The following is a 19,607-nucleotide window of genomic DNA, read 5'->3' as shown; positions in this document are numbered from 1 at the left end:
TGTGATTAAACACTGAAAATAGGATGGATGTTCAGAAAATATTTATCTATTCCAAATAGGGGGACTTAGCTATCTAAGAACTGATCTATCAGTTCAATTCAAAAGATGAATTCTTTCTACCTGTGCTGGACCTACCCTCCCTTGGAAGCAGCAACCTAGACCTAACAAACTTTTTAACTTGATAGATAGTTCTCAGTGCAGTGGTATTACCTTCTACAGGGAAACCGGACATTTTTTTCATTGATATGATAACTGGTAGGTATAAGCAGGCATTTATTGGTGGGTACAAACAGGCAAGACGCCCATGATGGTGGGCATCTTGCATTTCTTGAGACCATCTGGCAAAATAAATGTTCCATGTTGTATATGACTTATGCACCACCAGAAGTACCCACCAGTCAAGTAGGCAAAAGCCTGATCGTATTTATGATCCTCAAACAGCAACTTTTCATAATCAACGCAACGTATTTTAACACTGTTTAAATGTACGCTGAAAGCTGTAGAAATGTAACTACTGTGTTTAGAGTCAAGACCTTACTTTGTTTTACAAGGATTTTTATGTAGAGTTGTTCGCTATTTCAGAAGAGTACATCCAACAACAGTGCTGTTCGTGGTGTCTGGGACTTTAGTATAAACTCCTATATTAATCTGTACTTGTAGCTGTCACATTTCAGGGATTCTACAATTAGGTGGGAACATCTGGCTAACTAACTTATCTTCTAGTACAGAAGTACCATAGGATTTATATATTGAAAAACCTATCATTTTCTTCTAAATTGCATTCTTTCTAAGTTTACATTATAATTTGAGAATTATATTAGTTTTAAATGTGTATAGAGAGTTCAGTAAATATATGGTTTTCATTTCAGGACAGTAAAGGAGCATTACAAAGTACCTGTTACTAAAAGGGAGCAGTGAGGCTGACAGTCCTGGCTATTCATCAGTGAGATTATATGAAAGTTTCAGATCCTGGACACCAGATGTGGAGAGAATTCTCATTCAATTTTAAAGGCATTTCTATTTATATAAATGGTTCAAAAACAATGCCATGAAAATTGGCAGACTCAAAAAACATCCTTAAGCAATTGTTAGGCATTCTTTTGATTTTTATATTCAGTCCCCCAGAATAATGAATGCTGAGGTTGGGAGAGATTAAGAATCTTCTGTGAAAATCAAAAGATGATGCCCAAAGCCAAGATAGAAAGATTTTTTTTAATGGAATGTCAAATACCATCATGGTGCTCCAAACATTTGCCGTATCATGAGGCAGAAGGCAAAGTATCAAAGTTCAGATACGGAGATATATGTGGAGCCCTCCAAGGAGAAGATGGTGACTCCGAGTCAGGAGTAAATGATTATTATGTCGGGGAGTGTTTCCATCACTGACATTGCATGGAATAGGGGCTATCCAGCCTTGCTCCCTAAACCTAGAGGTTTCTTCAAGGTACATCAAGTAATATACTTATCAAGGATGGGACATGCCTATAGGCTCCCTCAGCTCCTGCTTCTCTTCATAGACAGCAGCTGCTCTGCACTGTCCAAATTCATATATTTGGGCTTCCAAGTAGACTGTCACTTATTTTAATTCTGTGTTTTTATAGCCTGAGTGACACTTGTCTAACCCAAAGCTAGAGTTAACCTCTGTCTTAGTCCACTCAGGCTCTATTGCAAACCACTCTAGACTGGGTGGCTTATCAAAAGAGAAAGTAATTTCTCACAGTTCCAGAGGGTGGAAATCTAAGATCAAAGTGCCAGCTCTGTCAGGTTGTGGCGATGGCCCTCCTCTCAGGTACAGACTGCTGACTTCTTGTTGTGTCCTCATACCGCAGAAGGAGCTAGGGAGCTCTATGGGGTCTCTTTTGTAAGAGCACTAATCCCATTTGGAGGGCTTTGCTATCATGACCTAAGTACTTCCCAAAGGCCCCACCTCCTAATACCATCACATTGGGCATTAGGATTGAACATATGAATGGGGGGGGGGGGAAACACAAAAACTCAGTCCAGAGGTTCTGAAGTTGAGATAGAATGTTACATTGGTGACCCTCAAGGAACCATGACTCCCACACTCTCCCCTTGTATAGTCCCCACCAACATTGGCTTATGGTTCGGTCATGTGTCATGCCTTGTCAATGGGACATTAGTAAGTGTGACACAAGCAGAGGTGTGATAAGCACTTCCTCATTACGTCTCCCTATCTAATTTTTTAAAAAATGTTTATCCATCGAGAGAGAGAGAGAGAGAGAGAACATGAGCAGGGGAGGGGCAGAGAGACAGAAGACACAGAATCTGAACCAGGTTCCAGGTTCTGAGCTGTCAGCACAGAGCCCGATGCGGGGCTTGAACTTACAAACTGCGAGATCATGACCTGAGCCGAAGTCAGATGCTTAACTGTCTGAGCCACCCGGGTGCCCCTATGTCTCCCTATCTCGATAATCTTGAGATTATCATAACTGTGAGGAAGCTCAATTTGACCACCCCAAGTAAAAAAGAATGAAGGAAACTGGCCAACAGCCAGAACCGAGGCCCCCGGTATATGACGCCAAAGGAACAGTCACAGAGAGTCCTGACGTATTGGGCTTTACCAGCTGAATCCCTAGACGACATGGAAAGAGACAATCCATCCTTTGCCTTGTCACCATTGTGAACTCTCAGAAAAGTGAACAAAAAATAGCAGTTGTTTTAAATCATTACATGACATAAGATAAGTGAAACAGGGAGTCTTTATGACCCCTTAGCTAAAGGATCAAGGTTGCTGTATGTGTGGAAGCAAAGGTGACAGGTTTCAACTGTTTTTCTACAGAAACGCTGCTAAAAGTCCCTGCCCTTTTTTTCCGGGTCAAAATCCTAACTGTCTCTAAATACAATAAACAGGACTTTCCAATATAAAATAGTATCAGGGTTTGGGCATGACATGGATTAAATTATTCCCGATCTGTTTGTTTTAAATGTCAGTGACATGCCATATCTATGGTGTCAGTGGAAATTCTCAAGAAAATGATGTGGAAAATTGTAAATTTGGTTATTTTCAAATGAAAATTCACCAGATGAAATTTCTTTTTCTATTTAGAGAGTAGGATCCACAGTCCACAGCACAGTATTTGCACAGTAACAGCATTAATATCCATTTACTGGTATATAGTTTACCATGTAAATTGACCTTATCATCCATGTACTGCAAAACACTTAGAAGTCCTTAACTATATGTATCTTTTTAATTCTCAAGTTTGTCTCTACGTCCTATTGCCTATGTTTTTGCCTGAAGTATGAGGGCATGGAATTTGGATTCCTCCATCAACTCTCTGTTTGGGGAAACTCTGTACATCTACTGTGCAAGTTCTGTAAGCTCTCAACTGATGCCAGGAAGGTCACCCACCCCTCCTATTCTGGCCATGATCTCACCAGCCCCCACTCCACCCTAATTGTTTCACTAAAAACAAATGTAAGCTCTCAGCTAACATCAATGGGGAGTTGTGCAGAAAATCTTGTTTCATCCTGTTATGAGCTTGAAGGATGTGCTGTCTCTAAATGTGTGCCATTTGGTAAACACACACTGGGACTTGCAAGGTCTCAGAAACCACCATGGTGGAAACTCCCCCAATAGCAAAAGCTCCGTTATTTTCTTCCCTCTCTGTCCTAGCGGGAGACTTTGGGCAAGTCACAAAACTTCTGAGTCTCAGCTCACGCAGAACTACACTGGGATTTCTGAATGGGGTGGTTGTTGAGAGGATAAAAGGAGAAGATACAATTATATATAAATCTGTTTTGATATGAATCCCTGGGTGGGTAGGAAGAATTATGTGCTAATATAACATTGCATAAACCCAAGGTAGTATTTTTATAAGCACTGTTATTTAAAGTTTGAAACCGAAAAAAATTAACATTAAAAATTAAAAATCTTGTTAATTTTAGACGTCAACTTGACGGGGCCACAGGTAGCCCAGATATCTGTGGTGTTTCCGTGAGGGTGTTTCCAGAAGAGGTGAAAATTTGAACTGGCAGACTGAGTAAAACAGATGTCCCTCCCTGTGGATGGGCATCATCTAATCTGCTGAAAGCCTGAATAGAACAAAAAGCAAAGGAAGATTTAATTCACCCTGACCCCTAGCTACGACATCAATCTGCTCTCAGTGCCCCTGGTTGTGAGACCTTCAGACTGACTGGCATCTACACCATCATCTCCCTAGCTCTCAGGCCTGTGAACTATATCACCTGCTTTCCTGGTTCTCTGCCTTGCAGACAGGAGATGGTGGGCATCACTTGAACCAGGACCTTATAATCAATCTCTCTCTCTCAATCTCTTCTCTCTCCTATTGGTTCTGTTTGTCATTGGAGAACCCTGGCCAATATAAATAGCCATCTATTAATTGGCAAAGGAAACATTTTCAAATCAAGAGTAGATTTATGAAATTGAGGCACTGAGTAGATTCCCCGATTGCTTTGACAAGGACAAATTTAAACTGAATTTTTAGTTAAGTTTCATTTTTCTTACAATGAGACTGATTTCTAAGACAAACTAAGATGTATACAAACAGCCGCATTTCAAAAGAGTATGCTTAAAGAGCTAAATCATTTTAGCCTTTAAGTTATACAGTGCTTCTGCAGAATAAGTGTATTATTTAAAATTTTTTAATAATGTTTATTATTTATTTCTGAGAAACAGAGAGAGAGAGAGAGAGGGAGCAGCGGAGGGTCAGAGAGCAAGGGAGACACAGAATCCGAAGCAGGCTCCAGGCTCTGACCTGTCAGCACAGAGCCCAAAGCGGGACTCAAACCCACAAACTGTGAGATCATGACCTGAGCCGAAGTGGGACACTTAGCCGACTGAGCCACCTAGGCACCGCTGCCGAATAAATTTAAAGATAATTTTTTTTCTGTTTTATTTTAAACTACACACTAGTTGTGTAAACTTATTTCCCTGATTCTTCAACCATGACCTAATCCAACAGGAGGTTATCCCATTTCAGATATTTCTGAGGTTTTGTAGAAAAGGGAAACTTGGGTGGAAAAATGCAGTCATACTTGCAGGCTGTCATGGAGAATCTTAAAACGAGAAGCTAGAAACTACCATGTCATTTCAATTTAAATGAACATACAGGGCAGTACTAGAAGGAGCAGAATGAAGGGACATGGTGCTGATGGACAGGAAGTAATGGAGGAATTTCCAGGCTTACGTCAACTTAATTTCAGTAATTTTATTCTGGTCTCATATGACAGTTCTACTGCCCTCCCCAATCTGCCGCTCCCAGCATGACACCTGTACAGGTACAAGTTTTATATACTAGGAAGGGCCCTGATTAGAGGAACCTTCAAAACTCTTGAGGAGCCAAGGTGAACTCCAGCACAGAATCAATCCCGTTGTATAATGAAGGATGAATGCACTGGACGGAAACCCACAAGACACAGGTTCCTCACACGCCTGCAAGGTACATTTGCAGAAGCCACTTAACCTTTCTATTCAGCGCCAAGCCTAATGGAAAACAATTTTAAACACAGGGTAACTTAAATGCTGTGCTCCTGTACTCTGCTTGAGCAATCCACTGGAGGTGAGTTTCATCCAACCAAGAGATGGCTGGGAAGTTTTGTCAAAGAGTATTTCATGGATGTCATTACAGAACGGAGTCCAAAACAGATAGTGGAAGAGGAATATGTATGTATGATATGCTCTGATAAAAAGAACACAACTAAAAAATGGGAGGCCATGGGGGGATTAAAGGGTACACTTAGCATGACGAGCACCAAGCAATGTGCAGAAGGGTTGACTCTGTATTCATCTGTATTCAATCTGTAGGCTTTCAATACTGCACACCTGAAACTAAGATAACACTGAATGTTAACGAGACAGGAAGTACATTTAAAAAAAACCTAATAAAAAATGGAAGGATATGAGAGAGAGAAAAAGGAAGCAGAGTAAGTCATAGACTATTGTGTAGGAATACAAATGAACACTAGCCAAATGGTAAAAAATAAGAGAAAGGGAGCTAGCTCAAGGGCGCTTTAAAAGGTATGCGTGTAAACAAACAACAAAAACAAAAACCCAAATCTTCATAAACAGCAAGAATAAAATTTTTTTTTTCAATGTTTTTTAATTTATTTTTGGGACAGAGAGAGAGAGACAGAGCATGAACGGGGGAGGGGCAGAGAGAGAGGGAGACACAGAATGCAAAGCAGGCTCCAGGCTCCGAGCCCTCAGCCCAGAGCCCGACGCGGGGCTCGAACTCACGGACCGCGAGATCGTGACCTGGCCGAAGTCGGACGCTTAACCGACTGCGCCACCCAGGCGCCCCACAGCAAGAATAAAATTTAAACCAAGGAAGATACACCAAATGCAGAAACACAGTAAATGTAACATAACACAGTAATGATCAAATACTAATATATAGAGTTGAGACCAAACATATCAGTCGCAACAAAAGTTTCGTTTAAAGGAAAGCCATTTCCTAATTGGCTAATCCATAAAATCTACCTCTATTTGTACTCAGAGATTACCTAAAGGATAATGATTTAAAAGGGCTAAAACTAGAGGGAAGGACAAAGACATAAGAAAAAGAAAAAAAAAAAAACCATGAGAAAGCAGAGATTCTAATCCTGATAGCCAGATAAAGTCAAACTCAGACAAAAACCAAAACAAAACATTAAATGAGACAAAAACAGAGTGTAATGCTAAGAGTATATGTTTGGGGGTGGGGAGGGATTAAAAAACAGCATTGGGTTCTATTTCTAGGTCTTTCTGTAACTTTGAGATCGTAGGTAAGTTCACCACCCTGAGTGTAAATTTCCTCTGTATGAAATAGTAACAATAAATATACCACACAGAGTCTTTGTCTTCTGGAGTAAATATGATCCACATCCAAACAATGGGGAAACAATTCCTGTCACCCACCAGATACTTTAATGCTGAGTGGAACATATGTGCTCTATCAGCTTATGTACAGGATATTTTTATGAGTTCCTCTGGATGCGTGGGGCTGTTTTAAGGATATGATTTAAAACTAAGAACCCCCTATCCTTTTTGAATTTCTGTAGGTTTCGGCTGTGGGTTTCCAAAGGAAGAATCGCATAGTCCCCTGTGGTAAAAACAGAAAAATAACTGACAAAAGCCTATCCAGCTTTTTAGCCAACCCCAGTGTTTATCCCTCCTTTGGAATTTACAAATGCGTGTTGAGTTCTACTGTATACTGGGCACATATGGCCCCCTTTTCTTGCCTTGTAATTTATCGTCATTCCACAATTCTTTCTTGAGAGACCACAGGGGCACACACAAAGCGCCACCGGGGCTGCAGATACAAACAGGAGAGAGATACAATTCTCAGACACCGCCTCACAAGGTGGCCCGAGTGTCCCACCTCCTTAGTCTAAGGAGCTCTCATACTCCTGCCCTATGGATTCTAAACATGATTACTTGTCTGTAAATCAGTCCAGAAGACCTTTAAACACTGATATGCGGAAGCAGTTAAAGCATGCACCCAACAGCCTGTGGGATTTTCTAATATGAATCGATAAGGGAACCCCAGCTTGGCGTTCACACACTGGATTGGGTTTCCAACAACGTTGAGCAGGCAGAATCAGAGAGCTTTACCCTGCAGTCACAGAAACAAGAAATGTTTCATCAGAGAACTTTAGTTCCTTCTTTTAGGAAGAAGAAAAGGAAGGCATACAGAAAGGACAGTGTAAGAAATGAAAGCACCAGGAAGGGGAAGAAAGAGGACAAAGAGAGAGAGAGAGAGAGAAAGGCCTTGTATATATTTATAGATTTTCAAATGCCACATAATTTGGCCTTTGAATATCACTAGAATGTACCTGTCTCTGACTTCAGCTTTTGCATTATGTATTTATGTAAAATACATTCAGCCAGGAGGAGCCTTTGAAACTCTCATTACTATTCCTTTGGGGAAAATTATAAAGTTGTTCCTGCTCATACAAACTCAGAGAGAGTTGTCTGAGATCCTCTGCAATATAATTATTTAATGTGAACCCAACTGTTACATGTCTCTCTTCTCCTTCCTGCCATCTGATTGATTGACATGCAATTATCCCATGGTTATTACATTTCATTAATACCTTTGGATCCTGTGTTCCCATTTTGTTGCACCATCATTTGATTTCAAATGCATTAAATATCATCAGTTTAATCCTAGCTATACTGTAGCAAACAGTTTGCCACCTACAGAATTTCCAGATGTATTTTCAGTTTGCAAAGTAAATAGAGAATTGAGGCCTCACCCTGACTGAAAACTGGGAACTATTCACTGGAGGAGTAGAAACTGAAAGAATTGACATTCAAACGTATAAGCTGTTTTCATTTTGCAAGAGTTGAAAATCTGAAGACAATTTGGGGCATACAGTTTATCCGGTATTATGAAACTACCGAATGAACCATTTACTTATGAGAACATAGAGCAAAGTCCATAGTAGAAATTCAAATATTGGGGCAGTTGTGGCTGTAAGGCCTATACAATGTGATAATATAAATAACTTCTATTATTATACAAAGTGCATCATAATCCTGAGTTTTAACAGTCCATCTCTGACTTTGCTTGTGGATTCCTGCTGTGCTTTGTTTCAAAACAACGCAAACTTCATTTTTAACACTGTAAATATTGTGATCATGTTTTCTAAGAGCTGGGATAATGAAAATAAGAACAATCCCAATTCCAATGGTAGCATGACCCAGACATCAAAAAAGGAGGCTAAATGTCTGTGCCATTTTAGTAACAGATGGCCGTACAACAGGGCTAGGGAGGTAACCGATCACAACAGAGCGTCTTAAATCATACTCTGGAAAGAATATGGAAGTGGGCAAGGTGGAGAAGGAGATGTGACAGCACATACAGACTGATTCTCACAAATTTGGGATTAGATAGGCAAACACTTCCAAACCGATTAAAAGTGTTGTTGTTGTTTTTTTCACTCTCCCAGAAAGATATCAAGGCTCAATCAAAAACAACAGTCATTAAACAGCTGTGGCATTCTTCACAAATGAACACACATGTTTGTCGTGACTTTGTTAAATTCACATTGGGTAAGCAAAGCCCTGGCGTTACTGACAGCGAGCCTCCATTCAACAAAAGACAAGGGAAACTGAAATAGAGAAATTTAATATTCACAGGTGCTGGAGGAAGGACACGGCATGCCTCGAGGATACCTCTGAACGGTCAAGGCAGGCTACAGGCAGAGACCCACAGGGCTGGGGCACATGCTTTGGTTAGGGTTAGTAGGTGGGAGTGCTTTATAGGGTTTCCAGGCTAAAGCCAGACTGCTCAATTTAAACTAAAGGGACTCAGGTTCCAGTAAGCTCCATGGAAGTCGTATCTAAGGAGCACATAAAAGGAGGGCCTTGGGAAGCAGGGGAGACTTTATCACAAAGACAACTGGGAAAATCACATCAGAAACTTACATTTACTTGTGACGCTGCAGACTGTTACACAAGGGGTGAAAGGGTTTCAATCTCAACTGGAACCGGAGGATAGGAAACGGAGACTCTCACGCATGCGCCCTCAGAGAAACAAAACGTAAGGAGCGTGCGCCTAGAAGCGCTATCTTCAGGCCAATGAACTTACTGTTTGCGCTTGGGCCAGACTTTCCCTTGTTTTGTGTTCCCTCCGCAGAAATGCAGCCTGCCCCGGAGCTTCAGTGGATTCACCTGTAGCTTGCTAGAGTTTGCGTTTCTCAAATTGCAGTCCCTCTATTTCCAAATAAACTCGATTTCTGGTAATGTGGGCCTGCCTCCAGTACACCTCTTTAATTGGGTTGACAAGGGCATGCGCTACCCTGAGTGGCTAATGTCAGTCTAAGGCCCTCCTGGCCAAACAAAATGAATGCCCAGACAATACCGCCATGCGTTAACTTAGCTAACCTCTGGACGGTATCATATCGTTCCCTTCAGTTCAATGAAAATAAGTAAAGTTACATTTCCTGGTTCAGAGACTGTAATTAAAAAGACTTATGGGTGAACAAAAGGAGAAATTTTGAAAATAGGTAAGTTGGCTCTTTACAGTGTACAGCTTTTTCTGTCAGAACTTACCAGTGATCATACTTTCTCCAGTATATCAAATGAAACACCGAATCATGGCAAAACAAAAACACAAGAAAAATTTTTCCCCTAGCTATTAGATACTTTGATTTCAAAAATGTAGTTTATACTCATTTTCTAAATTCTATGAAGGTTTCAATAAAACATCAGTAAATGTAAAATAATAGACTGTTGACATCCTCACCAAATAAACTCTACACTTCCTGTCAATCTGAATAATTAGGCAATGGGGCAAATGTAAATTTTGGAAAATTCCATTCAGGTTATAGACTTCTTACAAAGAAAATGTTAAATCTCTTGCAAACCTCATATACAACAGTGCTAAAAACAGATGTGATTTGCTTCTCTATGATGTTAAGGATTTCATAAAGAAAAAGTTTTATCACTTTCCAGTTTCCTCAAAATGTGCATAAACATTTAATGGTGCTTTAGACTTTATGGAAATAAAAGAAGATAACCTTTCACATGTCTACGGGATGGCTTTCATTGTTGTCGGCCATAGGAAAGATATTAAAATGTTGGCCTGTTGTAAGATTACATTTTCAAAGTTTGGGACCAGAAGAATGTTCTCCAATTTAGACATACATTTAAGATGAGAAATGGAAAAAACATTACAATAAAACAGAAACTTACATACTGTTTCTCCAAAACCGTTTGATAATCTTTGAAGGGCCATAATGAGTCAAGAAAAAGATGAACTGATTATATTTGAATCATTTAATGCTATGTGTAGGTTGCAGCAAAATCTCATACAGTGAAAATCATGACTCATTTTTTGGAAATAATACTGCTTAAGAATCCAAAAGTATGTCTGCAGAAAAGGAAAGCCAAATTTAATAGGACTTTCTCAATATCTTTACTAAAACTGTGACTTACTTGGAATCCAATTCTGATTTCACAAGTTCAAATTATCTCTATATATTAAAACCAGTTTCCTGGAAAGATTTAAAATGTGATGAAATCCAATGTGCTTCTGAATGCTCAAAAATGATGGACATTTTAGATATTTATATGATGAATTTAGACATGCAAAAGACTTTACTGACAAACATTTCATCTACCACAAGTATATAGATACAAAGTGGAGGACATTATTGTCAGTGTTTTTTATTTAAGCCATAATTTAAGTTATAATAGATATATAGCTGTATTTCATTATTGTTTTAATTTGCAACTCACTAACAACAATATAATATTGAGCATCTCTTCATTGCTTACTTGCCATTTGAACATCTTTGCTGATGTTCAGAACTGCTGTATATTTTATAACTGGGTTGTTTATTTCTTTATTGTTGAGTTTTAAGAGTTCTTTATATATTTTGGATACAGTCCTTTATCAGGTGTGTTTTCAGCAAATATTTTCTCTGAGTCTATAACTTATCTTTTGATTCTCTTAACAGTATCTTCACAGGAATCCTTGCTTCTTTGTTAAAAATTCGTTGACCATATTTGTGTGGGTCACTTTGTGGACTCTCTTGTCACTCCATTGATCAATTTTTCTATTCTTCCAATAATACCAGACTTTCTCGATTATTGTGGCTCTGCAATAAAGTGAAGCTGGGTAGTGTCACTCCTCCAATTTTGTTTTTCTTCAACATTGTGTTGGCTATTCTGAGTCTGTTGACTTTCCACGTATACTTTTAAGTACGTTTGTTGATATCCACAAAATAACTTATTGATATTTGGGCTAGGATTGTGTTGAATTTATGAATAAAATTGGGAAGAACCGAAATCTTAATAGTATTGAGGCTTCCCATCCATAAACATGAAAAATTTTCTCCTTTTGTTTAGTTTTTCTTTGATTCCTTTTAGCAGAGTTTTGTAGTTTTCTTCACATAGCTCTTGGACATATTTTTGCTAGGCTTATGCCTGGGCCTTTAATTTGGGGTGTGCTGATGTAAGTGGTGTTGTGTTTTTTTATTTCAGTCCCAAATGCTAGTATATAGGAAAGAATTGACTTTTGCATTTAACCTTGTATCCTGCAGCTTTGCTGTAATCACTCATTAGTTCCAGGAATTTTTGTCATTACTGTGAAATATAAGGGATTATTCTACATAGACAATCATAACAATGTTTTCTTCCCAATCTATATTCCTCGTTTCCTTTTCTTATCTTATTTTGTTAGTTAGGACTTTCTGTGCAACGTCGAATAGGAATGATGGAGGAGGCATCCTTGCTTTACTTTTGATTTTAGGGAGAAAGTATATAGTTTCTCACTATTAAGTACAATGTTAGCTGTAAATTATGTTTACTGTTTGTTCTAGCTGTAGGTTTCAGAGACTAAATCTTTCCATTTTTCGCCTCCACTGTAGCCTTTGAATTTTCCTAGAGATGTCTTAAATAGGGCCTGAGCCTTGCAATTCTATCAGCTATAATCTTTTGTCACTATACAAGGGCCCAGTCTATGTGGTGGTAAATTATAAGGGAAGAGGAAGCATTCTATTAGGTCTCAGCCTTTTAGTGAGTTTAGGCCACTGGGCTGTTATCTTTACAAACCCTTCTCCACCTTTAGTTTGACCCTCTTAGGTAACACAGGAAGACTAGAGGGGACCTGAGCTGGATAGATCACTTTGCCCAGGTCAGTTAGGCTCTGATAAAGTCCAAGTCCCTTAGGATCTGGCAAGATAATTGACCAACAGGATAGACTTTTGTTAAAGAAAACAGAATGTTCTGAACTTACTTCCGAGTTGCTGCTTTCCCTCTCCCTATTCCAGAAACACAAGGGGATTTTTCTCTGATCTTTATCCTGAGAACCTGGTGGGGCTCTTGGACACGAAATTCACACAAGTGTGAGGGACACCTTAAAACTGGAGCCTCCGGACCTTTTAATTCAAGCTAGTCAATGCTGAATCTCCAGCAATTCATCAAACATAGTTTAAGTGCTCCAGCAGATACCGGTACTAGGGTAGTGGTTTGATCTGTGACCCCAATTCCTTGATCGATCTAAGAAGAATTGATGATTTCCAGTTTGGCCCTTCTCCTATTTTAAGAAGATTTGCAACTTCTAAGCTCTTTACATGTCAGACCAGAAACCAGAAGTCTCAGGATGGCATTATTGAAAACTGAAAACAAATCCCCACAAATTAAAAAGGACTACTAGTGCTGGTAAGTAAAATCTTAAGAAGCCCACGCCCACATGCTTTTGTCAAGAAGAGATATAGTTCAATGTTATCATATTGGACCAGTACCAAGACTCAATGTATTAGGGCCTTGATATGAGCAAAACTGCAAGTCAAAATGAATTTTTAAGTTTAACTATATTCAGTTTTGCCACTGCACATGAGAAAAAAAGTTTATCCTAAAGGCTGCAAGAAGTTCAGAGAAGTATTACTGGACAAAGAATCAGAAAGAGAAAAAGTATCCTATTCTATCATGGGGAAAAAAAAAAAACACACAGCAAAACATTATTTTCTGAATTGAATATAAGTAATATCTGTTTAATTAGTCCTATTATATTTATGTTCTCCTCTAAAAAGATCTTAAATTTATGTCTTCAGAATATACAATATAACCTATAAAATATAAATATCCAATAAAGAAATTTAAGAGTTAAGCTATTATATTAAAGGACAGAAAGGAATGTAAAATCATTGTTATGTTTTTTACACATATTATTTATTTAATTAGTCCTGCTATTAATTACTACTAATTGGCACTATTACTCAGTCCGGCATTGAAATAATAGCATTTGTGTGACAGAAAAATAGCACAGAATAATACATAATTTCAAACAAACACCTACTTTTCATATTTGTATGTTAATTCACAGTGGATAAATTTAATATATGTTTTATTATTATAATCCTTTTGTTCTGGTATGGCTGAGTCCTGGGCTGGCTCTGTAACATGTGGTCACCCTATATGACTTCATTCCAAGAAGTATAGGCTTTCTGAAGGCACCTAGTGGGCAGGTGACTGGTGAGGGGCCAGTTAGGGAAACACCTGTGTTAGGCCCTATTTGTAAATGCCAAGAGCCTATCCAAGCCCATGAAGCATGTATCATAAATCACTCAGTTTTTAAAAAATGTTTATTTACTTATTTTTGAGAGGGGGGAGGAGCAGAGAGAGAGAGAGAGAGAAAGAGAGAGAGAGAATCCCAACCAGGCTCCACACTGTCAAAACAGAACTCAACACAGGGCTCAGACTCACAAACCTTGAAATCTTGACCGGAACTGAAACCAAGAGTCAGTTCCTTAACTGACTGAGCCACCCCAGTGGCCCATAAATCACTTACCTTTGATGTAATTTTCAAATATATAATAAAATCCATCAAATATTATCAGCTGTCTGCAGTACTGCAGGAAACAGAGGGGAAGGACTGTATGCACAGTGGGAAAATGGTGGAAAAGTGGAGAACATATACTCTTCGTATCACCAGTGCCCCAGGATGAAAATCAGGAGGAAGCGTTTGTCAGCTCTGAGGCTCAAAGGCAACGATAAGAATAGGCTGCTGAAAACAGGCTGGTGTAGACCAGGAGGTTAATCATAGGTGAGGTAACAAGTCTAGAGTATTACCCAACTAGAATGACAAAGGAGGGCTTTTATATAGCTAGGGTGGCAGTAACAATGATAGCTTAAAAGTTACCTGTCGGAACATGAGAGACCTTTCCAGACACCTAGACCCATTAGAAAAAATAAGAAAACTTAAAGAACTTGCAGGGGTGGGGCAAGTCATGAAGATAGAAAATAGGTTGCTATAAAGATGGGAGCTGCAAGCTAGCAAAAACATGATCTACCAATTAATATGACCTTATTTGCACATAGAGAGAGTGAAGCTTGGTGACATTCAAGTGTCTGTATCCGTGAGGTTAACTTTAATATTACCTTATTCAAATCCTTATAGTGGACATACATTTCTTGTTCCTGCCCAGCTTCATTTTTCTCTTTGGAAACTAATACCTTAATTTCCCCTACATGAATCACTCTATTTATCCATGTGGTTTGAGGGAGACTGACCCTAACCCAGCCCCAGAGGTAAGTATGGGACCCAATACTAGACAATCAGAACATCTTATATCTGGTCACCAGGAATGAATCACACAAGTTCACTTGACTTTTAACAAGCAAATAAAGCCACATCTATTTGCTAGAATTATTAGGAAAGATAAGGTCTTTTTATATTTGTATTGCTAGTGATACAGATGATGTAAATATACAGCTGCTTGTAGAGAGCCAAAGCCAAAATACATGAATGCAGAGCCTAGAGAAAGAAAAAGGGAGAGAAATTTTCCACTGAGAGAGAAAGAGAGAGATGCTTACTAATAATATCATTGAAAAAAAGATCTCTGAATCCTATATCTTGATTTTCATCAATGGATCCCTTACTAGTAGACTGCTTTCAATAATTTCTGTCACTGATGTACAAAAGAATTGTAACACAATCTTCTATATTTGCTTTAAATAATCAAGAACAAATAAAGATATTAAAGTTTTGCGACATTAACGTATTCTTTCAATGTATTGCTGTGATCTAAACATTTTTTAACTTTACATATTTGAATGCAAGTTTGTCTAAAGGTTTATGACCCTAATATCTCCCATATAAACTTTCTTCTAGGTGTCCTTTAATTTTTTTTAACCTGGAACTCTATCTTATATGAATAGTAATCCCAATTACTTTTGTTTACATTTTAATGTTATAATTTTGCCCATCCTTTTTATATGTCAACCTTGTTAAATCAATTTTCCAGCAGCCTCTCATAGACAGCTCAAGATTGGAGTTTGTTTTAAAATGTAAACTGATCATTGTGTGTGTTTGTGTTTATTGAGTATATTCTTCCCTTTTCAATTATTTCATGACCTATTTGGTCTTATTTTTGTCATTTGTTCTATTTTCTGATTCTCACTGGGTTAGGAGTTAAGCTTTTTTTGTTTTGTTTTGTTTTGTTTTTTACAATGCTGAATTCTATTTACTAGTATTTGGTTAAGAATTTAAGAATTTCTGCACCTATATTCTGAAGACATATTGGTCTAGAGTTTTCTTTTTCTGTACTACCTTTATCTGGTTTGTTATCAGGGTAATATTAACCTCACAAAATAAATTGGGAAGTGTTCGTTTCATGTCAATTTTCTCAAAAAGATTGTGAAGAACTGTTCATTTTTCTTTAATCCTGTGGTAGAATTCTCCAATGCAACCATCTGGACTTAGAGATTTTCTTTTGGGAAATTAATTATAAATTTAATTTCCTTAACACTTACAGGGTATTTCAAATTACCTATTTTGTAATGTGTGAGTTATAGTATTTTACATTTTTTGATAAATTGGTCCATTTTCTTTAACCTGTCGAATGTATGGGTGTAGAGTTTATTGTAGCTTTCCTTTATTATCTTTTTGATGTCTATACCATCTGTAATGATAGTCCTTATTTCATTCCTAATATTGGTAATTTGTGTTCCTTTATTTTTTTTTCAGTTTCACTAGGAGTTTGACAATTTTACTGACATTTCAAAGAGCCAGACCTTTCAATGATTTTATCTCTTGTTTTCTATTTTGAATTTCATTGGTTTCTGCTATTATCTTTATTATTTCCTAATCTAATCACTTTAGAATCATTTTGCTCTTTTTTTCATACGTCCTTGAGGTCTGAGTTTAGATTACTGATTTGAGACTCTTCTTCTTTTGTAATATATGCATTTAGTGCTGTAAATTTCTCTTTCAACACTGCTACAGTTAATGTCCACAATTTTATCTTGTATTTTTTTTAAAGTTTACTTATTTACAGAGAGTGAGAGAGCCAGAGAGAGAATGACAGGCGGAGGTGCAGAGACAAAGAGAGAAAGAGAATCCCAAGCAGGCTCCACTGTGTCAGGGTAGAGCCCCACTCAAGGGTTCAAACTCCTAAATGGGGAGATCATGACCTGAGTCTATGAGATCAGGAGTCCTGTGCTTAACTCACTGAGCCACCCAGGCGCCCCTTTATGCTCAAAGAATCTTTAATTTTCCTTGGGACTTCCTTTTTGACTCAAAAGTTATTTACAAGTGTTTTATTTCGTTTTCAAGGGTTTGGAGATTTTCCACCTATGTTTCTATTATTACTTTCAACTTTGATTCCAATGTGCTTCAATAACACAATTTTTCTTAATTATGTCTTTTCAGTTTGTTGAGGTTTCCTTTTTGGTGAAGGATATAGCTTATCTTGGTATTTATTCCACAGGCTCTTTAAAAGGATTCTGAACCCAATTTCCAACGTGTGGATGTGACACCAGTTGGGGATCCCACGATTGAACTCAATTCTGACACTACCCAGAGAGAGTCAGATCCCACAGATGAAGGGGTTAGTATATAAGACTGTCCCTCCCTCCTCTACTTCAAACACAAATCACAAGTCCAGGTTGTTAACTGTACTTCTGACCAATTGGCTATAAATCAGAGATTCCTACAGTCTTCTTGGGTTACATTAATTTGCTAGAGTGGCTCACAGAACCCAGAGAAACATTTGACTTAATAGATGACCAGCTTATGATAAAAGGATATAACTCAGAAAGAGCCAGATGTTACAGGTGCGTAGGGCAAGGTGGAGCTTCCTGATTTCTCAGAGCATTACATTCTCCCCAAATCTCTGTGTGTTCACCAACCCAGAAGCTCTCCAAATCCTATCCTTTAAGGGTTTTCTGGCAACTCCATTACAAAGACATGATTGATTAAACCATTGGCCTTTGGTGACTGAACTCAATCTTCAGCCCTTTTCCTATCTCTGAAGGTAGTGGGAGTGGAGGGATCGGAGGAACAGACATTTTTAACCCTCTAATCACTTGGTTGGCTCCACTGGCAACCAGCTCCCATCCTTAGGTGGTGATGGGTGGGGGGGGTCTGAAAGTCACTACATTAGCTTAACAAAGGCACATTTATTGTCCTCATTACTTAGGAAATTTTGAGGGCTTTAGGAGGTCTGTGCCACAAATAGGGACAAAGATCAAATATACATTTCTTATAATCACAATACCACCCCCTTGCAAGGAATGTATATTCTGCTTTTGTTGAGTCGAATGTTTTATAATGTAATTTTGATACTTTTAGGTGATGGTCTTGAGTTCATTTATACCTTATTGATTACCTGTTTAGTTGTGATATCAATAATGAGAAGGGTCCTATAGCCTCCATTCAAAAATTAGGATTTTTCTGTTTCTCTTTCCAGTTCTATCAGTTCTTGCTTCACGTATTTGACAGTTCTGTTGTTTGGGGCATCCATTGAGGATAGCTGTGGCTTCGTGTTGTATTGACCTTTCATCACTGCATGAAGTGCTTTGCTTTCACTAGTAATTTTCTTTGAAAGACTGTTTAATATTAATATAGCCACTCTTGCTTTCCTTTGATACATGCTTGCATGATATATTTTCTTCCATCCTTTTATTTTTAATTTACTTAGGTTGAAGTGAGTTTCTTTTTTTTTTAACACCTATTTTATTTTTGAGAGAGAGAGAGAGAGAGAGAAAGAGAGAGAGAGAGAGTGCACAAGTGGGGAAGGGACAGAGAGGGAGACACAGAATCCAAAGAAGGCTCCAGGCTCTGTCAGCTTTAGAAGTTATCTCTAAAATTATAAATAACTGGCATAAGTTATTATTAAGAAATTATTATTAAGAAATATAAATTATAGAAAAAAAGGAATATAATTTATAGAAAAATTGCACATAGTTACACTTTCTCTTCAACTCTGCAAATATAAACTTAAAGTACTATTGATTTAAAGCATATCAATCTGATTCCAGCTTCAGCACTTCCTGCTCCTACTACTTGAAATTTTCTTCCTTTACTTCCTCACTTTTTATATTTTTATAACTTTTATTTAAATTTTATTTAGTTGACATATAGTGACATACTGGTTTCAGGAGTAGAGTTCAGTGATTCATCTCTTATATACAACACTCAGTGCTCATTTTATCCACAGCCATGCTGAAATGTCACTTTCTCAGAGACTCCTTCCCTATTATCTCCTCCTGTAAGATGTTCTCTTCCTTTCTAACTTCTTGGACTATTTTATTTTTACTCATTGCATGAATCACTCACTACCTGGCATTCTAGCTTATAAATCTAATTGTTTACTTCTCTTTTTTTTCTGTGTCCCCTCTAGAGTGTAAGATCTGTTAGAGGCCAGGCTTTGTGTGCCGTGATTACTGTGATGTCACCTGCATGTTCAAACAGTATCTGACTAAGAAGGAGCCCTTAAATATTTGTCAGAAAGGGGACTCAAAGTAGTCGCCTCTTCTGTAGAATCTTTCAGCACATGTGTTTGAATCATGAGATTTTATTACGTTTGGCTCAAACTATGCAATTACAGCCATAAAATCTCATTCTCTTGGAGGAAAGAGACATGCTTTGGCCCTTGATGTCTATTTTCAAAACAGTCTAATCAGTTCTATATATAGCAGAAATTCCTCTAGATAAGACATTTGTTTCGACCATTCCTTCGGTGGAGTAGCTATTAAAGAAAATTGTCCCAAGTTTTCTTTTTCATTCTTTTGGCCAGTTTGTGAAAGGATGGCAACCTGCACTTATCCCACCAGTTTTCCTGAGAGTCATAAACACACTGTTTTCAGTAACAGGATAGGATATGAAGAATATAGGTCAGTGAATACTGTT

This window comes from Neofelis nebulosa, chromosome 5 (assembly GCF_028018385.1).
Source record: "Neofelis nebulosa isolate mNeoNeb1 chromosome 5, mNeoNeb1.pri, whole genome shotgun sequence".
Classification (NCBI taxonomy): domain Eukaryota; kingdom Metazoa; phylum Chordata; class Mammalia; order Carnivora; family Felidae; genus Neofelis; species Neofelis nebulosa.
This window is presented reverse-complemented; position numbering follows the sequence as displayed.